This window comes from Melanerpes formicivorus, unplaced genomic scaffold (assembly GCF_026170545.1).
Source record: "Melanerpes formicivorus ecotype bairdi unplaced genomic scaffold, bMelFor1.0.p_v2 SCAF_6, whole genome shotgun sequence".
NCBI lineage: Eukaryota > Metazoa > Chordata > Aves > Piciformes > Picidae > Melanerpes > Melanerpes formicivorus.
The window spans coordinates 21,364,253-21,382,018 of record NW_027142358.1 but is presented as its reverse complement, the minus strand read 5'-3'; the positions used below and the strand labels follow the sequence as shown (position 1 = coordinate 21,382,018).

At 41.3% G+C, this 17,766-nt stretch overlaps 1 long non-coding RNA gene across 1 annotated transcript in view; it reads left to right on the top strand.

Annotated features, from left to right (window-relative positions):
* The window catches only part of LOC137441977 (uncharacterized), a 319,127-nt gene that overhangs the window by 206,741 nt on the left and 94,620 nt on the right, over positions 1-17,766 (top strand). Inside the window, exon 2 of the long non-coding RNA XR_010987552.1 lies at positions 11,481-11,588. This is a non-coding gene — a long non-coding RNA (uncharacterized lncRNA). The remainder of the gene's footprint in view (positions 1-11,480; positions 11,589-17,766) is intronic.

Sequence of the window (17,766 nt, the reverse complement as noted above, 5' to 3'; positions counted from 1 at the left end):
TCTTATAAGACTGTCTACTGCTTCTCTTTAATGATTTGGATATCAGATAGCAATTTTTAATAAGGGTGGAATGGGATGGAAGGAAATTGATGTTTAACCTCATTTTGACAGATAGTAATTAGAGACTTCCCAAAAAGCAGATGGTTTTGTATCATAATTACAATACCCCCAAATGATCACCAAAGCAATACTTTCAGTTCCTCTGTGACACCTTGACAGATTTACAAACTGGAGGAAAGAAAGCTTTCTTGAGTTCCTTACTGCTACAGTATTCTTATGTGTCATCTGGAAAACACACTTGTGCATATATGCTAATGAGTTTTCCTGCTTAAATTCAGTTCCTGGAAACACCCTGTGAGAGTGAAATCCTATATTTTTCCCCTCAGCAGGCACCTGGGACCCAGCTCTGCAAATGCAATCGGTAGGATTTTTATGCACAGGGCACAGTGCATTTGTTTTCAAAGAGACAAGTGCTTGGAGTAACGGAGATCTTGGGAGAGTAACACTGGGTAGAACGGTCCTCTGTTTATCAGTTTGCCCCCTGACTAAGAATGTAAAGTCAGAGCCTCATAGCCTTCTGATGACTTTACAACTGAGGTGTTTACTGGCAACTGTGAAAGTGCTCAGTGCACAGCACTGACATCAAGCAGCTTTAATTCCCAATTATTTCTGTGAAAGAACTACAAAAGTAGGACCTCCTTGCACCTTAGAAATGATCACAGTGTTTATCATCAATATGAAGAAATGTTAGAGATGTATATTTTTCCTCTCTTTACTGTTCACTGACCAGCACTGGTCAGCATTGTGATTGCAGGGACTGCACCACATAGACACACAGAGCTGCTCATTGCTCCTATGTCACTCACCCACTGCCAGTTCAGAGCAATCTCAAGCAGTGTAAACAGCAGGGCTTGGATTAGTGAAGCTACAAGGGTCTCTGTCATCAAAAATCAGAATAAAACCCTGATGTAGCCACAGTCTTTCATGCAGCAAAACTTGTGATGAAAATCCCCTGGACAAGCACTGGAAGCAGGGTTAGAATGATAACTCCAGAAGTTAAATTGAAGTGCTGTCTGGACACCTTGTTCTGAAATAATCTTTTACTCTGTGAACAATTTAAATGGATTTTCTAGTCAAATTAACTTAAGCTTGAGTTTGTGTGCCTGAGAACACATAAATTGCATACGGTGAAGAGCTGAAAAATTCAGTGTTTTGAATTGTATGCATCAGAGATACAATGTAAGAATCCAGTGCCTCCATAGCCTTATACAAGAGCTAAGTGGAAACTTTTTTATTCCTCCTCAAAAAAATGAGGTGATTTGCATTTGGTAGGCATAACTAAGGGAAGTGCACAAAACTGCAATGATGTAGCTGACAGGCAATAGCAGACAGATACTGACTACAAAAGCAACCATATTCCCATCACAAAGTAGGTTGCAAAATCTGGAGTTTTCCTTACACTGTGATTTCACTCACTGTCTGGAGCAGACCGGAAAGCCGCTGTAAAATACACATTCACTGCCATGTGCTTCTTTTAATTCCTTTGATGTATCATGTCTGTCAGCTTATCCATTCTCCTTTTGCATTGCCCTCCAGAATCTAGCTGAAGTGTGGATAATATGGACAGTCATGGGATTTTTTTACCTGTTGATAGATAATAATGTATTTGTGAAATGACTTATAAGAAATCAGACCTTTCTAGTACACTGGCTTAATAGAGAAGGTTAGCATAATAACTCAGTTTCTTATATGTGCCCAGATGACAATGCTATGAATCCTCTTCTCTCTCAGCTTAATTCAAGGATCATTTCTACAGCTTGATTTACTCTTGTACCTTCTCCAGATATTCTGATTGAGGTAATAGATGGGCAAAGAAAAACAAATCAATGCTCACACCATAGAACATGCTGTATTTTGCTCAGGATAAATTATATGTAGTAGTCTAAGTACATCTTTCTTGCTTGAAGAAAAAAGTAGATGGAAAAGACAAGCTTTTATTTATTTATTTATTTATTTATTTATTTATCTATTTATTTATTTATTTATTTATTTATTTATTTATTTATTTATTTATTTATTATTACAAGATTTATATCATACAGAATGCAGAATACAGAATTAACCAGGTTGGAAAAGACCTCTAACACTGAACAAGTATACTTTGAACATACTAAGCATTACTGTTCTCAGGTATGTAGATGGAAAAAGACTTTCCAATTATATGAAATATTGCATGACTGCAAGTTGACTTAGAATTTCTTTGAGTAAAAAGGCCACATTCCTGTGAAGAAAAAAAAAAATACAGTTCAGTGTTAGAAAATACAACACTTAAGTACCATTTTTGATCTGATAAAAATAAAATCTTTATGCCAGGTAAAGAAAGAGGGAATAGCAAAAGGAAAATAAAAATGGAATGTTTGGAAGAAATGCATACATTCCCTCCCTTCTTTGGGAAACACCCTCATATCTGGCCTGATTTTAGAAGAGAAGGAGATGCCATGTCTTCAAATAGAAAAAAAAATGAAACAAACAATCCAAACCAAAATTAAAAAGGAAACAAACAAGAAACCAAAACCAAATCACAAACAAAAAATTCAAAACAACAACAAAACCCCAACCAAACCCAACAAAAAACCCTGTGTTTTTAATTACTTTTAACAAGAAACTGATATTTATTTCATTGTTTCTGGAAGTGATGTCACTATTCTAATCTACAAAGATATTTTATAGTGGTTTTAAATGGGATGAAGAGTTGTTTTCTTCCAATCTCATTCAACTAGGATGATGGAAAGTAATACAGATCAGGTTATATTCATATTTCTGCAGTTGAATATTTATCCACTGAGGCAACTGTCAATCAAGAGTTGGATTTCATGGTGAGCAGGACTTTAAAGTAATATTAGAGAGGTATAAATGCAGCAGGTAGAAAGGTTACAGAGTTTCTCTGACTGATAGGGCACAGATCCTAACTCTCCCTCTCATCCCTCAGCTCCTGTGTGAACTGAAGGTAGCCAGTTCCCTGCAGTGAGGCCAAGCTAGGTTAAGTGCTCAGAGGACAGCAGGGCAGTAGGCAGCCTTCCACCAGATGGTACCAATGAGCAATCTCTGTACTAGATGAGTGAATTTTGGAAGAGATCCCCAATGCACAAAGTTAATCAAGATCTGGCCTAATTAAACCACATTACTGCTGTTTTGTCTTTCTTCCTGTGGTGTTCAAGACTATAAGCTACAATAAAGGAGGGCTGGTGGTGTAGTTATATGCATCTTTTAACAGGTCAAATAACTTTGGTATATGAGTGTTGATCATATGGAGAGACAAAAGGCTAAGATTTGTTAACTTTATCCCTCCTGCCAAGTTAATATTAATACCTATTTGATGGTGCTAATTAAACCAGATTTCTTTCTTTTCCATTCTGTAGCAGCTACATACTAACAAACAGAACTACTGAACAGCTGAAACATGTTTAAAATTGCTTCTACTTCATCATATACAACATTTTGTGATTACCAGAACAATTTAAAGTCAAAGTTCCTCTTTGAAAGAAACTCATGTTTTTATGCTGTCAATCTCAGCAAGATCTCTAATGATCACCTAAACACGCTGAGCATCACTAGACTCTACTTGCATTTCTTCTGGCTTTGTAAAGGAGTACAGACAGCTGAATGGTGTTTGATGGTTGGTGCAAAATGAATCAACATATTTTTCTCTTTATTCTTTTCCCGGTACTGTAGCAATAACTGCTATTGCTGTAAACAATAACTGTATCAACTTAAAGATATTTAAGGAAGTTATATAATTTTTTACTTGTACAGTACTAACAGAAATAATGAATAAACCACAGTGTATTCAAAGATAATTCAATTTTTCCTCATATCACCAGGCAATACAAAAGGGCAGCATTGGCATGACCTGTAATTTTCTTGTGAGTTTTCCATATGTGGTATTCTCTGTAAGTCCAGAATTTGCCCAGAATCTCTGGCTTTCATTTCCTTTTCAAGCAAGAAAAATTTGAAAACCAATTATAACTTCTCACCAACTAATACACTAAGCAATTAAAAGAACACAAACTACAATTAGTTTTTAGTGTTGTGATGTCTTGCTTTGAAAATAATTTTGTTTATGAATTCTCACACAGACAATGCAAGACTAGAACCCCCTTTTTTGTTTGTTTGTTTGTTTGTTTGTTTTCTTTGGTAAATGAGTCACTAGTCCTCTGCCCAAAAATATCTTGGAAAGAACTGGGAAGTAACTTATGAACCAGGTTATAATCTTGTATAGTCCAGCTCTGGAGCCCTCAACACAGAAAGGACATGAACCTAATAGAACTGGTCCAGAGGAGGGACACAAAGATGATCAGGGGGCTATAACACATCTTTGCTACAAGGACAGGCCAAGGGAGCTGTGGTTGTTCAGGGTAAAGAAGAGAAGTCTCCAGGGATATCTAGTAACTTCCTTGCAATACCTGAAGGGGACCTACAAGAAGGCTGAAAAGGGACTGTTTGCAAAGACCTGTAGTGATAGGATGAGGGACAAGGGTTTAAGATTAGAGAAGAATAGATTTGGATTGGATGTCAGAAACATCATAGTGGGGGTGGAACCCTGGAAGAGGTTGCCCAGAGAGCTAGTTGAGGCTCCATCCTTGGAGATATTCAAGGTCAGGCTCTACAATGCTCTGAGCAACATGATTGAGTGGAGGACGCTTACTGCAGGGGAGTTAGATTAGATGACCTTTGGAAGTCCCTTCCAACACAAACCATTCTATGATTCTTTGATTCTATGATCATATGATTCTAAATCAGGTACAATTAGTCTAAAAGCAAGAGAATAAAAAGTATATTAACTCTTATGAGATCATAATGTGCTGGCTTGGGTTTTTTTCCATTCTATGTTGTACAAAGTATATAGATCCCTATTTCTATAGTTTTTATAATGCTTTTGTGTTTTTTTTAGTAATCGCTGTTGCTTCTTAATATTTCAAATACCAGAATATCTAATTACTAAAATGGTTCTGATTTTTCCCAATAAACTGAAGTTTTCTCTCTTCTAGGAAAGCATAAAAAAAAAAAAAAAAAAAAAAAAAGAATTTTTTTAACTGAGAATGATGAGAATTCCTACTCATTCTCCTTAATCCCTCAGGAAATCGTGAGCCACTTTCAATTATCTAACTGCTGAAACCATGAAGCTGAACAAACTGCTGCTACAAAGCAGCATGAGTTTTCTGGTTACTTCCACTTTGGGCTTCTGACACTAGAGACTCCTGGGAGTTTTGATTTTCACAGAACAGCTGCTTAAAATTTTCAGGATCTGAAAACTACATTATATATATATATATCTATCTACATCATGGAACAGGTCATCCTGAGTGCATTAACACAGCACTTAGAGGATGGCCAAGGGATCAGGCTCAGCCAACATGGATTAGGAAGGATTTAGGTTGGTCCTGCCTGACCAACCTGATCTCCTTCTATGATCAGGTGACCCACCTGGTCGATGTGGGGAGGCCTGTGGATGTAGTTTACCTGGACCTCAGCAAGGCCTTTGACACCGTCCCCCATAGCAAACTCCTGGCCAAGCTGTCAGCCCATGGCTTGGACAGCAGCACTCTGAGCTGGGTTAGGAACTGGCTGGATGGTCGAACCCAGAGAGTGGTGGTGAATGGTGTCACATCCAGCTGGCAGCCAGTCAGTAGCGGAGTCCCCCAGGGATCAGTGCTGGGCCCCATCCACTTTAACATCTTTATTGATGATCTGGATGAGGGCATTGAGTCTATCATCAGTAAATTTGCTGATGACACCAAGCTGGGGACAGGAGTTGATCTGCTAGAGGGTAGAGAGGCTTTGCAGAGAGACCTCGACAGGCTGGACAGATGGGCAGAGTCCAACGGCATGAGATTTAACGCATCCAAGTGCCGGGTTCTGCACATTGGCCACAACAACCCCATGCAGTGCTACAGGCTGGGGTCAGAGTGGCTGGAGAGCAGCCAGGCAGAGAGGGACCTGGGGGTGCTGGTTGATGGTAGGCTGAACATGAGCCTGCAGTGTGCCCAGGCAGCCAAGAGGGCCAATGGCATCCTGGCCTGCATCAAGAACAGTGTGGCCAGCAGGAGCAGGAAGGTCATTCTGCCCCTGTACACAGCACTGGTTAGGCCACACCTCGAGTACTGTGTCCAGTTCTGGGCCCCTCAGTTTAGGAAGGATGTTGACTTGCTGGAACGAGTCCAGAGAAGGGCAACGAAGTTAGTGAGGGGCTTGGAACACAAGCCCTATGAGGAGAGACTGAGGGAGCTGGGGCTGCTTAGCCTGGAGAAGAGGAGACTCAGGGGTGACCTTATCACTCTCTACAACTACCTGAAGGGGGGTTGTAAACAGGCAGAGGTTGGTCTCTTCTCCCAGGCAGCCAGTACCAGAACAAGAGGACACAGTCTGAGGCTGCACCAGGGGAAGTTCAGGCTGGAGGTCAGGAGGAAGTTTTACACGGAGAGAGTGATTGCCCATTGGAATGGACTGCCCGGGGAGGTGGTGGAGTCACCGTCACTGGAGGTGTTCAGGAGGAGACTTGACAGGGTGCTTGGTTACATGGGTTAGTTGATTAGGTGGTGTTGGGTGATAGGTTGGACACGATGATCTTGAAGGTCTCTTCCAACCTGGTTTATTCTATATATATGAAAGCCTGATACCTGAAAGCAAAGTTACTTTCTGAGAAATGGGAACTCCAAACTGAAGGCCACCTAAACCAAGAGTCACTTTTCAATAGCTTAGGATTCATCTAACTACTTTAAACATTTTGCCCTGGCAAGTGTGAAAGATATGCAATGCACATATGAGAGTCTTTTGCAGGGTCACCATAACTGAAAATTATGATGTCACTGATGAGCTACAGAAGGCCCTGGACTGGCTTCCTCAGAGCAGTTTGCTCACTGCAGACTCATTAGAATCTGTTTCTTGGTCCTGGAGTATTGTCCTGTAGTATTGTCCTGTATTTGTGTCTCAGAAATGCTGCTCCCTATAGCTTTCCACTAAGTTACCCTGCACTTCAGGACCTGAACCACTCAGAATATGCAGATGGGGGAGGGAGAGTAGGAGACGAGATGGAATTTTGTCAATAATCAGACAAATTCCCATCAGGGGAAAAAAAAAAGTTATATCTGGTGAAACTTCATGGAAGGGTCGTTTTCTAATTAAATGCTTTTGGCTGATTAAACACAGATTAATCAGAATATTTTCAACCATCTAATTAGCTAGAAGGAAAGGCCATCAGATGTTGAGGAATCAATCCGATAATGAGAAGAATTTGCATTAAAAGACTCATCAATCTCATAGTGGCAGAGAGAACTGTATTTGAAAGTCGTGACAATTTATCAGGTTAGCCCTAAGTAACAGATAGGAGTGTCCTAGTTTAGAGCGGGTCAGATGCTCTATTGTCCCAAAAGGGGCAAAAGAATGACTCTCACACAAATGGATTGCATAGTCATTGAAAGTTTAAATGCAAAAGCAATTAACATACCACAAAACTACAAAGCATTAGTAGTGAGCACGTCCAAAGCATACAGAGTTCCTTTACACCACACCAAAAAGCCCAGCGCTTCCCTTCTCCCCACCTACGGTGCACCTAAGACCCCCAGGGCTCTTTCTTCCCCCACATTGCCCGCATGATCTCAGGCCGGCCAGGCCTGAAACTAAACCCCACACCATCGCCCTGCCCCCCCTTGGTATCCTGGCTTTAGGCCTAAACAGGCCTGAGATACTTCCCCACTCTTACCCTATGAGAAAGCATCTCCCACAGGGCAGAGAGGGATGAAAAAGAAAGAAAATGGTTTCACGACCAGATTTATAAAGGTGCAGGTTTTATGGGTAGAAATATGTTATTTCTTATGTCCATCCACTGGTCTGGACACTCTGAACATTGGAAGTGTAACAGTGAGGCTTCAATTTAGGAGGCACCCTGCTTAAATGGCCAAAATGATTTAGGAAAAAATGGTTTTATATCATTAATAAACTAGTCTTATGATGATATACTAAAGAAATCTACCATCTCTAGTTATGCCTGAAGTCCATGCCTTTGCCTCTCAGCATTTAACCTGATTAGCCTGACAGCAGGACAGACCTCACACAACTCTGTTACTGTCAATGTACACAGATACATTCATGCCCTCTTATTGGGAAAGCTGTGATGTTGACTCAATCCTACTGGATGACTCAAAGGAATCATCCCTTGAGAAACTGGCAGAAAAGTAGCCTCTATAAATGCTGCTAATGCCTTTTCTTTGTCCAGTTTTATATCGCTGATAAGTAGAAGTGTGTTAATCTCAAATTTGCAAGTTTTACTAATAAAGAAGAGAGAATTTTAAGTAAAAAGAAAGCTCAAATCAGCTGACCAAATGCTGCATACCTTCTCCACTACATAGATTGCAATAACAACCCAAGAGATGGTCTCTAAGTTTTATTGGTTTTGCCATGCTGGTTGTTGGCACATTTTGATCAGGTTATTTGCTATCTTGACAAGTTATGCAAATCTTGCAATGGTACAAGAAGCTGAATCTTTGTTGTCAGATGTTGTTTTCTTTTCCATTTCCTGTCCTGATTCCCTAGACCCTTCTCATGCTTCCAGGATTTATTTTCTGTTCAGTAATTCAAAAGCTATACATATTCTGGCTTTTAAAGTTCTGGATTCTTCTGATGGGATTCATAGAAGTGTGGTAGACTGGGTACCCCCCTGTAACCCTTCTGTCTCAGTTTCTCTACATCAATGTACTGATGCCCTGAGACCAGCCACAGTGAGGTTCTCCTCTGCTTCTGATTTCCTCTGCAGAGTCTCTGGTAGGTGGGTCAGAAAGCCAGGAATTGCCTTTATGACCATACATTCTGTGGTGGTTTGAGCCTTAACTGGTGTCTCGGTCCAGAGAGGGAAAGAGACTCAAGTTCTTTTAGAACATTCCCGTGTTGTGAAATTAGAGGCACAAACGAGGCCAAAGTATCAACAGCTAGACTATTTATTACATAAATAAAGTGGACATAAGAAGGGGAGAGGGAGAAAATAGAGAGGGAGAGAGAGAAGAGAGAGAGAAGAGGAAAGGAATTATATTACCACACCCCTCATCCCCCCCCAAGACAGTTAAAGTCTGTGGAGGAAAGGTGCTGCAGGAGATGTTGGGTCTGTAGAGAAATGATGCTGAGGCTTTTGCTGGAGAAGAGCTGTGGTCCTCTGGGGAGATGTTGGGTTGGTGAAGGAATGGTGCTGAGGCTCTGGCTGGAGAATAGCTGTGGTCATCTGGGCAGCCTGGGTCTGTAGAGAAAGGGTGCTGAGGCTTTGGCTGGAGAAGAGCTGTGGTCCTCTGGGCAGCCTCTTTTCTCCAGAGCAGCATTGTCCCGGCTTTCCCTTCTCAGGGGCATGGTCCGTCTCCTGTGTTTTCCTTCATCTCCGTTTTTCTCCCCGTTTTTCTCCTCTGTTTCTCTCTCTACAAACCAGTAGTTGCTCAAGTCTTTTATACAGTTTTTAGTTCTTAGGTATGTATTTAAATATTGTCCCTCAGGAATTCCAGGGGCAGGAAATAATCCTTAGGTAAATATCCAGGTATCGTTTCCCCAGAAATCTTTCTGTGTATTGCTGTGTGTTTGGGCAAGATTTTGGATGGAGGGGGGGAATCTCCATCTCCCCCGTCTCCATCCCGACAAGCCCCCCCACATTCCTTACACATCAGGAAACAGGTGGTAAAAACCATTGTGTCACCCTGCCCAGGGTACTTGATGGGTGGAGATTATCTTGCCCTAAAGGCATGATGGCTGGGTCCTTGGGTCCATTGTTGTAGTCCTGTGTTATCACGATGCAATCACAAGCTGATTTGCATCCAGGATTGGTAGACAGGATTCTTCCCACCTTCTTTCCAGTGGATCTGCTATCAGTTTATCTTTGTTGACTCACACCAAGAGAGACAAACTTATTAGTCCCTCACAACTGGGACTTAAGAGCTCAGATGGGGGCAAGGCTAAGAATCCTTTCCCCCCACTCCCTCCTCCTCCTTTCCAATAGAGAGGAAAAAAGAAAGGGAAGGAGCAAATCCACCAAGAAATAATTTGAATTCAGCTTGGAAGTAGAGATAAAGAATTTTTCTTTAAACACACAAGGGAAGGAACAAGGATGGATAGGAAAAAAAGAAATACAAAATACAAAACCAGTCCATTGCAAAGGCGTGGGCACAGCAGAGAGGACCACATGGCAGAGAAGCAGGGGAACCAGTGTCAGTCCTCATCCAAGCAACTGCAGGGCCCAAGATAACTAACGGCTGCAGTGTCCTCCACTTTATACCCTTGCTGGACAGGGAGGGGAAGTGGAACAGATTAACTGTTTCCCAGGGAAAAATGCCCTGCAGGGACGACAATGCTCTTACAAGCATCTTCTAGGATGGGCCTTAACCTGTCACATAGTCTGACCTCAGGCACCACACAAAGCTATTGCCTTCCTGCAATAACACATCCTTTCTCTCACCTGAGTGTATTTGTTGCATTGTTACTTTATTCTGTAACATGTTTTCTTTCTGCCTTTACCAGCTGTGGTTGTTGCAGACTTCCATGGGCTAAAGGAAAGAGAATACTATAAGCAATAAGAGAGATGTCATGGCCCTTCCACACATTCATTCTCGGCAAGTTTTTGTGCAAGAAGTGAGAAAAGGGCCATGATTTGTAGAGAAAATACATATGGTGGGGAAGTAGCATTACAGCTGCAAGATTCAATAACATTTACTCAGGCAACACTTCTGGATTGAGAGGATCACAGAGTACAATCTATAAAGATACACAGAAAAATGCTGCTGGGGTTATAGTGTTGGTTTTCTTATCATGATAAAGAAGAGGCGGGGGAGGGGAGGATAGCAAGTATGCAGTGTTCAAGGGGACTGAGGAAGTCCAGTAAGTCTTTAATAATAGATGTCTTGAAGTATTACACAGATCAAGTAAACCAACTGGACAAGTTTTATAGATGTTATTTCTTATTCCTTAAGTCTACTGCTTCTGAAAATAGTTTCTGTTCTGCAGCACAGAGGCTGCTGTCATCTTAAATAGCCTGAGGAAAAGTGAGAATCACACAAACAAAAATTAGTTTAGAAATAGAAAGAAGAAATAAGACAAATTCTCATTCACATTGTGGGTCCTTACTTACATCTCTGTCTGACTGGAGAAGAGCTCTGAGAAGTCAAGGTGCTGATACAGTTAAAGCATGAAGGGGTAATTCAGTCATTTTAAGCTGGTACTTTTGTAGGAGTCCAGAAGCAGGGGGAAAGAAAAAGGGAAAAAAAAAAAAAAAAAAAGCAATATATAACAATTAAAAATGCATTTAAAGAATTTATGAGAAGAATTGCACAAGAAATTTAAAAAAGATCAGTCCTTAAAAATGAAATGTTCTATAATCTAATGGAATATGATTTTCTATGGGCTCATACTGAATGCTTTTCTAATACTTATTTGTCCTCTCCCCTTGCTTCTTGTAGCTAACATGCCCCTCAGCTGCTGAGTGAATACTATGAAAGTTCTTGTCTGCTTCCTGGCTTTGGCAAGGATAAATCTACAGTGAATTGCAACTGACTTTCTTCAAGAAAGTAAGTAATTTTGTCTATTTGATACAGTTGCTAGCTAATGTTTTGAGGAACTGGGTATATTTGAAAGTTACCTCTGTTGAGTTGTGAAGAGATTGGAACGGACACATGTAGATAGACAGTGCAAGCCTTGGTTTTGCTGGAAACCAGAATAAAAATTATGTTAGCAAGATGTCATTTTAAAGAAGGGCCATCTTGGAAAGTGCTGATTTTCTTCTGCCATGTGTTGTAAGTCAGCGCTTGCTTGTCAAAAAATAAGAGACAAGTTTTTAAAGAGTTTGCTTTGTCTTGCTCATCACGCATATATTTTAGTTAGGGATTAAAATAAAATATTTACGATCCCAGTAAAACATGATGACTTGCAGCAACTGTTCCCCCAGCAGACTTTTTCCAGACTGCTCACATATGTTGGTGAAACAAAGTGGCACATTTGCTGAAGTAAAAAGACTTGGTGCCAGAGGGCTCTAGGACATGTTGCTTCCTCCCAAAAGACTCAGATACCTTCTGCAAGATGTGCTTCACCACCCCTTTCCTTAAATAATAAATGCAGTTACTGTTGTTTCCTGGCCTACATGCCTAGAACTGCTGGGCTTTCATATGACTTATGGTTTTGAGCAAGCTCATGGGTTCATTTTCAGTGAGAGCTTGCTGATCACTTGCTGTGCTTAGTCATGAGATCAGAAATTACCCAAGACCTGTATTTTAAGTAAAGTCATGGTACACATTTCTCACACAATCTCAAGCTTCACCAGTGGAAGTTTAGGCTTGAGGTGAGGAGAAAGTTCTTCACTGAGAAAGTTGTTAGCCATTGGAATGTGCTGCCAGGGAGTTGGTGGAGTCGCCATCCCTGGAGTTGTTCAACAGGGGATTGTGCGTGGCACTTGGTGCCATGGTCTAGCAGTCATGAGGTCTTGGGTGACAGGTTAGACTTGATGATCTTTGAGGTCTTTTCCAACTTTGTTGATTCTATGATTCTATGATTCTTGTGAGAAAAAAAAAAAAAATATCTTGTCAGGAACATTTTTTTTTAATTCAGTTTATAATTTATCTTCTTTTTGTTGCCGGTCATCTATAACAAGATTGAAATTATCGTGAATGTAATGTAGTTATTTTAACTATATGTTGACTAGTTTCCTTAAACAATTTTTTTACTTAGGATTTTTTGTATTTGTTACATTCAAACAGGCCAGGTAACAGTCTGCTCTTTGTCCAATTAAACTCTTCAGAATGATCTTTCTACTAAATCCAGATAAAAGTTAAAACCATCCAAAGAGGACTTCCCTCCAAATAGGACTTTCCTCCAAATAGGACTTTCCTCCATTGGTGTTCTTTGTGCTTCCTGACTCTTCCTAATACTTGATGTATTTCTTCACCGTCATGATGGACTGTGATGAGAGGGCTTCATCCAGTTCCTCATGTTTGTTGTAGAAGATTGATTTAATTAGGGTGATGGAGGAGTTGTTTGATTATAGTTAGATTCATTCTGATGTGTGTAGGTTGTAGCTCATAATATAACATGTAATGAAAAGATAAATCATCGTGGATGTTTATTGGTATATAAAGTTGAAATCACAACCAATAATTCTAGAAAAAATACATATGCATAAGTTGAACTGATTGGTTAGGTTATAAACAAATTGTCTATCGGTAAGGCTTGAAAACAACGCCTTTTCCAACATAAATGACTACAGTTTCAAGAGTTTCATCCAGGTGGATTTCAAAGTGGCAAAGTATTTCTTCCGTGTTCAGTTGTCATGAGCTTCAAGAGGATTACTTTTACACATGCATGCATTTACATCGTTTGCCACTTTGTCTCTTTTTGATAAGCCCATATTATATGCTCGGAGGGATGAAGCGTGGTTCTATTGTGATTCAATACTAATGCAATAGGATGGATATGTGTTGTAAAGCACTGCATATAGTGAGAACAGAGGCAATAATCTTACCACTTTCTGAATGATGCATTTTATTCACCTACTTAGAAATATACACAAAAAGTATGAACATAGTGGAAGTAAATTAGTGTGTTCTGTATAGAATTTCTTCCTAACATCCAACCTAAACCTCCCCTGGCACTGCCTGAGACTGTGTCCTCTTGTTCTGGTACTGGCTGCCTGGGAGAGGAGACCATTATCCACTTGTCTACAACCTCCCTTCAGGTAGTTGTAGAGAGTGATAAGGTCACCCCTGAGTCTCCTCTTCTCCAGGCTAAGCAATCCCAACTCCCTCAGTCTTTCCTCATAGGGCTTGTGTTCCAATCCCCTCACCAAGGGGTGAGGGGTTCCTGATAAGAAATATTCATGGTTAAAAAGACACCTGTGCTTTGTATAAGAAATGTGAGTGGTACAGGCAACTATAAAAATGTAAATTCATGTTAAAATAGTCAAATAAAGAACTGGACTGTTTGGGGCAGATATTACCAAACTAAACATGAAGTACTGGGCTAGCTACAAGAATAACTTGATTAAGTGCAGTCAAAGCACTGATCCAGTAATGTCTCCTTGTTTAAAATCTTTTCATTTAACTATGGCATAGAAACAGTACACATCTATATATCTGAGTTATGTCTTAACTTCTCAGGGGCACTTAGCATTAATAAGAAACAATCACCTACTTTTTAAAGTGGTTTTACTGTAAGGTTGTGGTGGTAGCTATGCACTCTTGCGGTCTCTCCATAAATGCAGCACCTGTATGTAGTAGATACAAAATGTATTTATGTGTCAAAGCTAAGAAAATAAATCTGGGACTTGAAAAAACCTGCCATTTGAAGATGTTTAGAGGTTTGGAACACTAGCGTTAGTCCTGAGAGAGGGGGCATGTGATAAGACAATTATAGATGCACACTAAATTAATTTAATCCCACAGCTTTACCACACTGCTGATGTTTTTTGAGAAACAGTTTTCAGGAAGAAAAAATGCTTCCTTTTATGTGTCCATATATGAGCTTTTCTGCTCAGTGATATATTTGAACTGCAAACTTCTCAATCTGTTTGAAACCAAAAGAGAAGCATACCAGAGATGGAAAAGCAGAGTGAATACCCATTGAAAACTGAAAGGGCTTTGCCAGAGCATACAGAGACACAATTAGGAAAGAAAAAGCCCAGCTTGAATTGAAATTGGCTAGAGATGTCAAAAACTACAAGAAATGCTTCTTCAGGTACATAAACAACAAGCACAAACAGAAGGAAAATACTGACCCACTGTTAAACAGGAGGAGTGAATTAGTCACCAGAAATTTTGAAAAGATGAATGTCTCAAAGCTTTCTTCAACTCTGTCTTTACCAAGATCCAGGTCAATGTAAACATACCCACCATCAGGGAAAGACAGGGAAAGTTTTGTGAACTATTACAGGAGCTTGACCCCTACAAGATGGTGAGCCCTGACAGTATCCACTTGAGGCTGTAAAGAGAGCTGGCTGGCAGTATTGCAAGGCTCCAGTCTTTGAGAAGTTGCGGAAATTGAGGGACATCCCAGAAGACTGGAATGTCACCCTCATCTGTAAGAAGGGCTTAAAGACTGATTCAGGAAATTATGGGCCTGACAGTCATACTTCAGTCCCTGGAAAATGCATGGAATGAATCTTTTTTGGGTGCTATCACAAGTCAGATAAAGCACATGACTGGGAAAACCATCATGCGTTCATGAGAGACAAATCATGCTTTACAGACCTGATTACCTCCAGCTTATGTGGGCCAAGTGGTAGATGTCCAGACTGTGTGGTGCGGCAGACATGGTGGAGGGAAGGTCTCTCTGCCATCCAGAGGGACCTTGAAAGACTGGAGAGGTGGGCCCATGACAACCTCATGAGGTTCAACAAGACCAAATGCAAGGTCCTGCATCTGAGTTGGGGCACCCCCAAGCACCAATATAGGCTGGGCACCTGGAGTATTGCATCCAGTTCTGGAGCCCCTATTACAAGAAGGATCTGGACATGCTGGAGCAGGTCCAGAGAAGGGCCATGAGGATGATCAGAGGGCTGGAGCACCTCTCCTATGAGGACAGACAGAGAGTTGGGACTATTCAGTCTGGAAAAGAGAAGGCTCCGAGGAGATCTTATTGTGGCCTTCCAGCATCTGAAGGGTGCCTACAAGAAAGGCGGTGAGGGACTTTTTAGGGTGTCAGGTAATGATAGGACTTGGGGGAATAGACAAAACTAAAAATGGGTAGATTCAGATTGGATGTTAGGAAGAAGATCTTCCCCGTGAGGGTGGTGAGACACTGGAACAGGTTGCCCAGGGCGGTGATAGAAGCCCCATCCATGGAGGTTTTTAAGGCCAGGCTGGATGTGGCTCTGGGCAACCTGATCTATTGTCAGGTGTCCGTGCCCATGACAGGGGGGTTGGAACTAGCAGGGGGATTGGAACTAGCAGAGGGGTTGGAACTAGGTGATTCTTGAGGTCCCTTCCAACCCTAACAATTCTATGATTCTATGTTGTCTACCTGCATTTAACAAAAGTTTGTGACATGGTTTCCTACAGCCTTCTCCTAGAAAAAATTATGTATTATGGTCTATACAAGCAGCCTGTGTGGCAGATGTGGAACTGACAGACAGGCTGAACTCAGAGGGTGGTGGGTAATAGTTCCTCTTCATATTGGGGTCCCCCAGGGATTGATATTAGGCTTGATGGGCATTCGATGTTTTCATAAATTATCTGGATGGTGGGATCAAGTGTACCTCGATGAAGTTTGCCAATGACACCAAACTGAGTGGGAAAGCAGTCACTTGGAAAAGGAGCACCACACTGCAGCATGACCTGAATAGGCTGGAAGAGTAGGCTAACAAGAACCTGATGAAGTTCAGTATAGACAAATGTAAGGTCTTGTACCCGGGAAAACAGACTGGGACCTACCTGGCTGGGAAACAGCTCTGTGGCAAGGGACCTGGGTTTCTGGTGGGCAAGAAGTTCAGTGTGAGTGTGGAGTGAGCTGCAGATGCAAAGAAAGATGACAAGATGCTGCATTGCATCAACAAAGGCATCACCCCCAGAGATAAAGTCATTATCCTGCTCTACTCTTCACATGTTGGGCCACACTTGGAATACTGTGTTCAGTTCTGGTCCCTGCTGTACAAAAAAATATGTGAACAGGCTGGAGAGGGTCCAGAGAAGGACCACAAAGATGATTGAAGGTGATGAGGAAAGGCTGAGAGAACTGGGCTGCTCAGCCTTCACAAAAGAAGGCTTAGAGAAGACTTTATCACCAGGTTCCAGTATTTAAAAAATGGCTATAAAGAAGATGGAGACTTCCATTTTACAAGGAATCACATAGAAAAGATGAGGGGTAATGGGTATTAATTACCCCTAGGGAGATTCTGACTAGATACAATAACTTTTTCACAGTGAGAACAACCAGTCATTGGAATAATCCCCCCAGAGAAGTGGTGGATTTCCCAACACTGGACATATTTAAGATCTGTCTGGACAGGGTCTAGACCACACTTTTTCCAAGACCAGATGAGGTCTCTTTCCAACCTGGTATTCTATCACATGTTTTTTTGTTCAACGTCTTGCATACAGACAGTTAAGTTCTGGTTTAAAAGCTTATTTGTTTCTATGCTATACCATTTGTTGTGTTTTATAACTGTTAATCACAAAAGGCAAGTATTTGTATTGTTCAGTGAATCTAGTACTTCTGGATGCAAATTACCACAGACAGCAGACTTCAAAATTGGCAGTTCTCTCTATATAAACCAAAGCTATTTTAAATAGATTTATATCCTCCACTCCTTGGTGGACATGGAGGGGAACATAGTAACAAAAGATGAGGAAAAGGGAGAGGTACTTAACACCTTCTTTGCCTCAAATTTTAATAGCAGGACAGGTTGTCTTCTGGACAACTGGCCTCCTGAGCTGGCAGATGGAGTCAGGGGGCAGTATAGTTTCCCTGTGATCCAGGAGGAAGTAGTTAGAGACCTCCTTAGCCGCTTGGATCCCCACAAGTCCATGGGACTGGAGGGGATCCATCCTAGGGTGCTGAGAGAGCTGGCAGATGAGCTGGCCAAGCCACTCTCCATCATTTTTCAACAGTCCTGGCTCACTGAAGAGGTCCCAGAAGACTGGAAGTTGGCCAACGTGATGCCCTTCCACAAGAAGGGCCGGTTGGATGACCCAGGGAATTATAGGCCTGTCAGCCTGACCTCGGTGCCAGGCAAGATTATGGAAGAGGTCATCTTGAGTGTAA